The 9545-nt window shown below is 37.2% G+C and overlaps 1 long non-coding RNA gene across 3 annotated transcripts in view; it reads right to left on the bottom strand.

The window, feature by feature from the left end:
• The window catches only part of LOC140603168 (uncharacterized), a 33128-nt gene extending 26240 nt beyond the window's left edge, over positions 1–6888 (bottom strand). For all 3 annotated transcript variants that reach the window (XR_012006225.1, XR_012006223.1, XR_012006224.1), the window contains exon 1: positions 6621–6888. This is a non-coding gene — a long non-coding RNA (uncharacterized lncRNA). The remainder of the gene's footprint in view (positions 1–6620) is intronic.
• Between the last annotated feature and the right edge of the window lie 2657 nt (positions 6889–9545).

Raw genomic sequence — 9545 nt, 5'->3', positions numbered from 1 at the left:
TTTTTTTTTTTTTGTCCTTGCTCTTTCACTATATATTGGGTGTTGTCAAGGTGGAGGATTGAATAGAGAGCTTTCCTTTTAGTTCATGTGTTGCCAGAGTGCAAAGGACCATACCCACCCCTGCTGGATAGAATCATTCACCACCCAGAGATTTTGAACTCAGCTGGATGAAGTAGCTGGTGCACAATTTTGGTTTCATCTCTTAAAGAAGGGTTGACTCTTCAGCAACACAGTTGACCCTTGGGCAACACAGGGGTTAGGGACACTGATAGCTACAGTTGAAAATCCACGTGTAACTTTTAACTCACCAAAAACTTAGCCACTAAGAAGAGCCTACTGTTAACTGAAAGCCTTGCTGCTAACATTAACGTCAATTAACACATATTTTGTATGTGACATGTATTATATATGTATTTTACAATAAGGAAGCTAGAGAAAAGAGATGTTAAGAAAATCATTAGGAAGAGAAAATACATTTATACTGCTGTCCTGTATTTATCCAAAAAATCCACATATAAGTCAACCCACGCAGTTCAAACCTCTGTTGTTCAAGGGTTCATTGTATTTTTTGTAGGAGAAAAAAATATTTGGATGCTGATTTGCTGTCAAGAAAGGCAGAATGTGGCAGAGATGACTAACCGTATATCAAAGATTCATTCTCCCTTTAGCTCCGGGTTATTGTTGCTGGTGAGCAGCTTTTCAGCTGGAGATAATATTTCCAGCTTGTATTGCATCTGCACGGGGCCATGTGATTAGTTATCAGTGGAACAAAAGAGAAAGGTTTGTGTGTCATTCTGGGCAGAAAATGTCATCTCGGTTCATCTGCATATGCTTTCAACTGCATGCAGAATGTCTTCAGACCTTCTGAATCTAAGGATGAGGGTAGAAACATAATAAAGAACGAGTCTGAGACCTACCTCATTACCAGGAGGAAGGACGCTTTTGGGACCCTCCAAATTACACTGCTTATGTAAATGGGAAATAATTTTTCTATTACTATATTAAGCCATAAAAATTTGAAAATTTGTTTGTGAAAGTAGCTAGTGTTATAACAACTAACACATTACATAGTGGAGATTCCAGGTGGACAGTCTGATATGAGTCTAGAGTTCAGAGGAGAAGTTGGGAGGAGAGATCTAAACGACGAAGTTGATATTATGTGTTAATGTGTTTGTAAAGATATGCAACTAGAAACTACTGAAGGAGAGAGAGTATTTAGATATGACAACAAAGATCGAGGTTCAGCTTTGAGAATTCCAATATTAGAGGTTAGTTAGAGAAGGTAAAATCTGCAAAGGAGCTCTGGGCTGCCTGTGAAGTAGAAAACAAGATAGTTGTATCCTAGATGCAGAGAATAAATTATTTTGAGGAGCAAAGAGTGGTCAGTGATTTCCAACACTGCTGAGAGCCCAATCAAGGTAAGACTAATGAGTAGGCTATTGAATTTAGTAATAGGAAAACTGTTTGAGACCACTGCAAAAACAGTATCAGTAAATTTGATGGAATTAGAAGCTTGATTTGAGTAGCTTCATGAATAAACAGGAAGGATGGAAATAAAAATATAAAGTTAAGGGGACCAATACAGGATGGAAGACAATAAAGGGTAAGGGGTCAGGGAAGGTAATGCTGAGGTAGCATAAAGGAGCTACAGAGAACACAAAGGATTCAATAATCAGGAAGAAATTGCTCTAGGAGAAAGAGGCGAAGGGAAGAGGAGACAGAACACAGAGGATCATGGTCGAGTTGACATTTTTTGGGAAGCAGAAACACTTACTCTTTTGTGGCAAGAAGGAAAACAGAGATAATACGAATATGGATGGATGCAAATTTATTGATGTATAGTTTGTGTTTGGTTTTGAGTATTTTTATAAGAAAGTAAAAACATAAGGGCATCGCTCAAGAGGGGTATCAGAAATTTGAAGAGAGAAGGTATAAAATAGTCATGGCAGAAAGGGTGAAATTGAACCTTTGTGGCCAAACAGACTAGGGTGGCTGGGCACGTGTGAACGCTGGTCTGAGGGCTTCCTTCACTATTTTTACAGCATAGTCCATCACAAGTTATGAGAGTAAATATTTTCTTCTGTAATGAGGGAAGATAGATAGCTGGATTCAACAAGGGATGGGATTTTTTTTTCTAGAATATATAACAGAGGGCGCACATGTGATTTTGAGGTGTTTGCGTGAGAGTGGTATGATGGCCACTGACAATAGGTAAAGAAGAAATTGAAGAAAAGAGAGAGTAGTGATATTGGAAAAGTACATTGGCCGAGATCAAAGAATTAGGACAGATTAGATTTTTGAAGTAAGCAAATTGGTAGGAGCTACCAGAGCTAGATGAACTGGTCAGAGCATGGGATACTCAAACAGAAATTTCTGTGATGGTGCAGCTACCTGTCATGATAGTCGCAGGGTAGGGTGGAATGATGGGAAAGTCTCACCAAGATGAGGACGGAGGAAGAAAATCAAGGATGAGAGTGAAGAACTGAGAGGCCAATACATTTACTCTGAGAATCATGTACATGAAAGATTAAGATTTCAAGTCTTCTGTAACTGGAGAATGACCCAGAATATGGTTTATGACAGAAATAAAGAAAGTTGGTAGGTGGTATATCAAAATGTATAATCTTCAAAGTAGTATGGTTTTTGAAGAAAGATGGGAGCAGGAAGAAGAAAGCCCACTGACCCCTATATCCTGATGTTAAGGCACCAGTGAGAATGAGCTATGCTTTGCACCTTTAGTGTTTGTCCTTCATAAATTTGGGATTCAAAAGTAAATAGGAAGGATAAAATTTGAATATTCACCAAATAATTTTCCTCCCTAAATCTCTTGTAATATTCCCTGTGGATCATCCCCACAGTCCAGATTGCTTATGGATTGCATTTTACTCATTCAAAAAGTGGATGCTGCTATAGAAACAGCGGACGGGAAAGAGACTTCTAGAATTTTTGTGATACATTATATTTTACAAATTTATGTATGTAAATTATCCCGAAAGAAAAAGACTTTGATTTACAGAAACTGAGCATCTTAGAATAGCAGCCACAGAAAGATTTAGGAAACTGTATGGTAATGTAAGAGCCTCGTTTCTGCCTAAGATTTGGTAAAGATTTTCATAAGAATAGACTTTTATTTCTGGCAATAAAGAGTTTAAATGTTCAGAGAAAACTTCCCAGTCTGCACGTAAAAATTTTAGACATATTTTGGGGGTATATTTTTTTACAGCAAAAAAGAAAAAAAGTTCTTATAGAATAAAAGCAGTAACAAAGCAAACACCTATAGGAGCACTTGAAAGTTAAAACTGGCACTTGCCCTGAATGATTTTTTTCTTCCTCCCTCCTTTTTTCCTCCCTCTCTCCATTCCTTCCTCCCTTCCTTCCTCTCTCCCTCCATCCCTTCCTTCCTTCTTTCCTTTCTTTTTTACCACTCCCTCCTTTTTCTTTCTCTCCTTTCTTTTTCCAAGTCTCTCAGTTTCTTTTTTTACTTTATCTTCTGTCCAGGTGGTTCAGTTGTGCTCTATCTTTGTTTCTGGTGACTTCCCAGCATCAGTGATGCTTTGCCATTCTGCATCAACCAAACCCATTAAAATTCTCATTGAGACCGTTTTGTCTTCACACAGTTTCTAAAAATACATGCCACTGGGTGTTATTCTGTATGTTGGTAAATTGAACACCAATAAAAAATAAATTTATTATTAAAAAATAAAAAAATAAAAATAAAAATACATGCCATTTCAGCATTGTCAGAAATCCCTTCATGCAGTTCTTTTATTTCTCTTTGAAGTGCCTACTATGAATTTATCTGAATATCTGAATATCCTTTGAATATGTGAATATTAGGTAATGACAAAACTCCAACCATCGAAAAGAGCCGCTCCCATATTCTGCTATCATCTCCTATACTGTTGGTTTTGTTACATGTATTCAATAGGTTGCAGGTATTTGTTTTATTTATGCTTTTTTGATTATGCATCTTGCTCTTATTCCTCCTTAATTTGGGTATTTCTTGTACGTGAAGAATTTACATTTATGCGATTTTTATTTGGCAAGCAGACAATGCAATGCATTTTACTTATGTGAGTGCATTCTTGGAAGTGCCTTCATCTTATTTTCTATATAATATTTCTAATACATTGGTAATGTTATTTTTGTCTGATGTTAAAAATAAAATGATTAAAGTCTTATCACTACGTTATGAATTTCTACTATTCTGATGCCTACTATATGAACTAATTTCAAAATAGTATAATTTCAGGCTGTATTACATCTGATGGAACTTAGCTGAAATTACCTACAGAAATAGATGTTTATTGTGTCTGAAGAGCACTATAGAAGTCCCTGTTGTGGGAGGAAGAGAGGAGTTGAATATCTTATATGAATTTTTTTTCAAGTTCTAAAATATATGGTAGGCTATTGCAAGCTGATTTTATTTTTAAAAAAGGTGGGGGGGACCCCGCTGCTTTCCTGATTTCATTTAAAGACTCATGAAGACCAAAATAAGAGGGATAGAAGCTTAAGGATGACATTTTTTCTACATGAGCAAAAAGTACAGAAAAGAATGAGGGGTGCTTTCAAAGTGTTTTCTAGCTAGGCACTGAGATTTATTAAACTTTTGCTCAGCCAATATTATTTCCCTAACCTCATACCTCCTTAGAAGGAGGATATGTCCCTCTACTTTTTAACTTTCTTCCTGTGACTTGTTTTGGTCAATGGAAGTGAGAAAGTACAAGTTCAAATTTGGGTCTTAAGTAGCATTGTCTATTGACACACATTCAGAGAATGATTCTGATCTCTCCCAAAGAAGCACTATTCCTACTTTCTGGGCTCCAAAATGAATATCCTTTGAGTGGAAAACCTCTGAAACTGAGGCCATAGAGGGTGAGCCACATGGTCTCAAATGTGAGAATAAGTACGCATTAGTATATGATATAGCAACAGTGAGGTGGTTTTATGTGCAGATAAGAGTGACTAATACAGATACCTGATGACTGTGGGAATTAATCAGGAACAACTCACTGTACTCTTGACCCTTGGCCCCTTTTCTAGCTATAACTTAGGTCCCTCCAATACTGGGATTGAATAGACCTACTGTGTCTCCATAAAAGCTGCCCACCCATTGTTTGTTCAATTCTGACTTCCTTAGATCTCTGACTATTCATTTTATATCCTGCTTCATTCAAGATATGATTTTATATTTGTTAAAAGTTCTCTATTTCTGAGGATATTTGTGTCTCACTGAAGGGATCTTGCTGAAATAACTTAAATCATATCTATTTTGAGCAACTGAGTGACCTAAATGAGAGAAAGGGAATGGAAAATACTTAATAGCAAAGTGATAGATCCAAACATATCAATTATTAATGTAAATAAACATGAACTAATTTCTCCAATTTAAAGATGAAGATTATTATATAGGACAGTAACAAAGCTAACTATATGCTACTTAAAAGAGATTTAAATAAAACATAAGGATATAAAAATAAAGGAAAGGACAATTGAAAAAGATATATCATGTAAACATTACCTAAAAGAAACATTTTGTAGCCATTATAAAATCAAACTAGTAGACTTTCAAACAAAAAAAAATAGCACAAATAAATAGTACACACACACACATATAATTCTTATAAAGCTAGAGTAATTAACACAATGCTGTATCGGTATTACAATACACATATAAACAATGGAACAAAATAGAGATCTATACCATATAAGAATACTGCTTTATAATATAGATAGCATTCTTGGGGAAAAATATAATAGTAGACATTTTATCCAATCATGTACAAAAAAATTAACTATACAATAAAATCAAGTGCTTAATTTTCTAATAACATGAGTAAATAATTTAAAAAGAAAAATACATGATTTGAATTATTAATATATACTTTCTAAGTCTAATTGAAAAAACCAAATACATTCCTCCAAAATGAAACTAATAATTAAAACCACTCTGTACCCCTCAAATCCTAACCCGTCTTAGCAGGTAAAAGTTACTCAGTGGAGTTTCAAGAAGAAGATGATGGGTAAAGATCCAGGCAAGTGGTCAATCCTGTGTTAGAGGCTTGGTAGCAAGATGAAGGTCATGAGGCTGAGGTTCAGTGATACAACACAGGGTTCAGACAGGACCCACATGTACAGCTGTGCAATTTGTGAACTGCACAAAGGTGTCCCACAAGGGAGTCAATAAGACTAACTCCCAATCCTGTAAGTCTTAAGCTGTAGCTGCGTTATCCTAGAGAAGTTTTTATAATTCACAAGAGAAATATTATACAGACTGGTGGTAGCTCTGCAATCAAGGCAATTAGTAACAATAAGACCTGGCCCCAGTCCTGGTAGACATATGGGAGAGCTTTGATCTTGATTTGAAAAACAAGGCAACAGCCAGATTACTAAATTTAAGGTGAAAAATCAGAATGAGAGGAGCAACAGGGCTGACCTGGATTTTAGTCCCTTGGGCTCTCAGATCTCCCTTCTTAATTACCTCTGACTTTAGACGGATTTAATCTCAAGTCTCAGGGCAAGGGCAAGACTGTAGGTGGGAGTCAAATGGCTCTAATATAAGTATAAAAGGAAGAGGGGGAGTAGGTAATAAGGGGGGGTCACTATGTCAGCCTTCTCACCTGTCTCCACTTCAAAACTCCAGATTAACAGACAATCAAACATTTCACTTACCTCTCTGTCAAGGCACCAAATGACTGATTTCCTTAAACCCGGTGCAATCTACATCAAACCTATGCTCCAAACCAGTGCCGTGCCACATCAGCCTGAACAGACCCATCCTTTGTTGAAAACTGTTTCCTCATCATCTATGGAATAAGTCTTAACGGTGGCTCACGAATGCAACCTTGAAATGACACATGCTTATTTATTAAACTCTCCTTACTTAGGTCTCCACATCTCAAGTTACACTCTAGAACCTCAAGCCAATTGTTCTCAGAATTTTCTGAGCAGCCCTGTTTTCCTGGAATGTCAAACCTACTTCTCACTAGCTCAGGGCCATCTCTAGTAAATCTTACCTGATGTCCCTTCCCCTTGGGTTCTTATACTACCCATATGTATCTTCATCATTGCGCTTATATTTATTAATTCATTCATAAAGTACATGTATCGTGTCCATTATGTCATAGTCACTGTACTCAGAGCTGAAGATCACAAAAAAGAAAGACAAGAAAGAAACATGAAGTAGGCAAGTTTCTTTACCTAGGGCTCCTCTTAGTCCAGCAGGAAAAATAGTCAATGAAATTACAATCGTGTGTGATGACTATTACAAGAGCACAAGGTCTTATCATTATTTAATTTAAGTTTTTCTTCCACTGAATGTGAGTTCTCGGATTGTTTTTTTATTATCTTCTATATCTCTAGTACCCAGCATACTGTAAGTCAACCCACTGTAATTGAAAAATGCTTGTTGATTTTCTTTCCCAACCATTCCTTTTTTTTTCTTTTCCCAACTATTCCTAATTTAACTGTTTTGCCTACATTTAAGTGCTTCCATTATATCCTCCCTAAAAAAGTCCTCTTACTTTTATTTGGGCCAGTCTTCTCATTACCTGCTCACTCACTTCCATTGATCTATTTCTTGCTTACAACCCTCTAATGGCTCTCAATCACTTTAAAATATTTTCTTAGATTGGCTTTAAAACCCTTTATTTTCTGGATCATGAGGACTCATACCTCTGAGGTCATTTTAGAATGCCAGTGAGAGACCCCAGTTGCAAGAGAATAGCCTGAGAAGTGGATCACTTCTACTGTCTGGTGTATTATTTCTTTCTTAGGATCGTGAGAGATGGGACCACTAGGGTAGGGCTGACCTGCTTAGTTAATTTGACTTTAACATAGGTCAGACATTGGACTAAGAAACTGTAAATGCACTGATTGGACAATAAACAAACTCTTCATTGATAAATCATCATACTTCACATGGGCTCATGACTTTTGTATCATATTTTTTAGTAAAATGGTTCACATAGAGAATTCATAAGAAATATTTACCTGGGACCCTACATGGCAACTGCCAGTTATCTCTAACTGCATAGCAAATTACCCCAAAACTTGTTGGTATGAAACAACTACTTCTTATCTCAAGGATTTGCCAAGTCAAGAATTTGAATAGGGCGTGGCAGGGATAGCTTGTCTCTGTTCCGCAATATCTGAGGCCTCAGTTGGAAGACTTGAAGACCAAGGGCTGGAATCATCTAAAGTCTTGCTCCTTCAAATACCCGGCAGTTGATGCTGAAACTTACACACGATAAGGCCTCTCTTCATGGCTTGGGCTGCCTCACAAAATAGTAGCTGGGTTCCAAGGACTTGAATCCCGAAAGAGAGAAAGAGCCAAGCAGAAGCCCTTTGTAGCCTAGCCTCACACGCACACTGTGCCAATTTTGCTTCTTTCTATTTATTGAGATAGTTACAAAGGCATGCCCAGTGTAAAGGAGGTGGGAAATTGATTTCGCTTCTTCACTGGAGAGTGACGGGGTTCTGGAAGAGCCTGTGGGACTGGAAATATTGCTGTGTCATTTTGGAAAAAAAAAATACAATCTGCCACAGAGAGTATCACTGAAAACATTACATTTGAACAAAAAATTGACATGACATGACATGACCAAAAAAACCACAAAGGAAAGCCGTTTCCAGACAGAGCAAGGGCAGAGCTCTTTAGGCTGGAACAGGACTGACACATCCAAGAGAGACTGTGCTCACCAATGGGACAGAGGACCAGGTAGCTATTCCCTCAGAAGACCTTGTCACCTCCTTGTCTAAACTACTCCCGGGATCCCTGGGTGGCGCAGCGGTTTGGCGCCTGCCTTTGGCCCAGGGTATGATCCTGGAGACCCAGGATTGAGTCCCACGTCGGGCTCCCGGTGCATGGAGCCTGCTTCTCCCTCTGCCTGTGTCTCTGCCTCTCTCTCTCTCTCTGACTATAATAAGTAAATAAAAATTAAAAAATAAAAAAAATAAAAATAAACTACTCCCCAAGCACATTCTTTTGTCCTCTTTTTAGTCCTAGAAAAGTTTTTCCACGCCCACCAACTTTGAGCAATTTATGTCTTGGGATAGGGGTAGGAGGACTGCTGTGATTGTGCTTCGGAAAGGTAATATCCTGCCTGCCACCCAAATACTAGGCTGCATTTAAAACTTCAAGGTTAGTCAGTTAATGACATGACTCGTATGCATACAGAGCAATTTAAGGCGAACTGTAGATTTTTGTCAATTTAGTTTCTATATCATATCATTTTAAAAATGTGGTCAGCAAATTTTAATCAAGTATGTCTGGTCTTTTTCTTAAAGTCACATAGGAAATCTATTGTCAAACTTTAAAAGTTCACCTAAAAATATTGGCAGCTTACTCTAGTTATTAAATAAAGTTAATTTGTGCATGGCAAATTTTTGCTATTTTTCACATATAGTTCCATTGGTAGTAGCAGGTATTGCTCCATCTAATAAAATCGGCCAGATTAAGTAAAAAATCTGTCATTGTGATTTTGCTTCGATACAAATTAGTGAAATTTCTCGATCTTTTGTTTATATGAATCAAATATAATTAC

Source organism: Canis lupus, chromosome 13 (genome assembly GCF_048164855.1).
Source record: "Canis lupus baileyi chromosome 13, mCanLup2.hap1, whole genome shotgun sequence".
NCBI lineage: Eukaryota > Metazoa > Chordata > Mammalia > Carnivora > Canidae > Canis > Canis lupus.
This window is presented reverse-complemented; position numbering and strand designations above follow the sequence as displayed.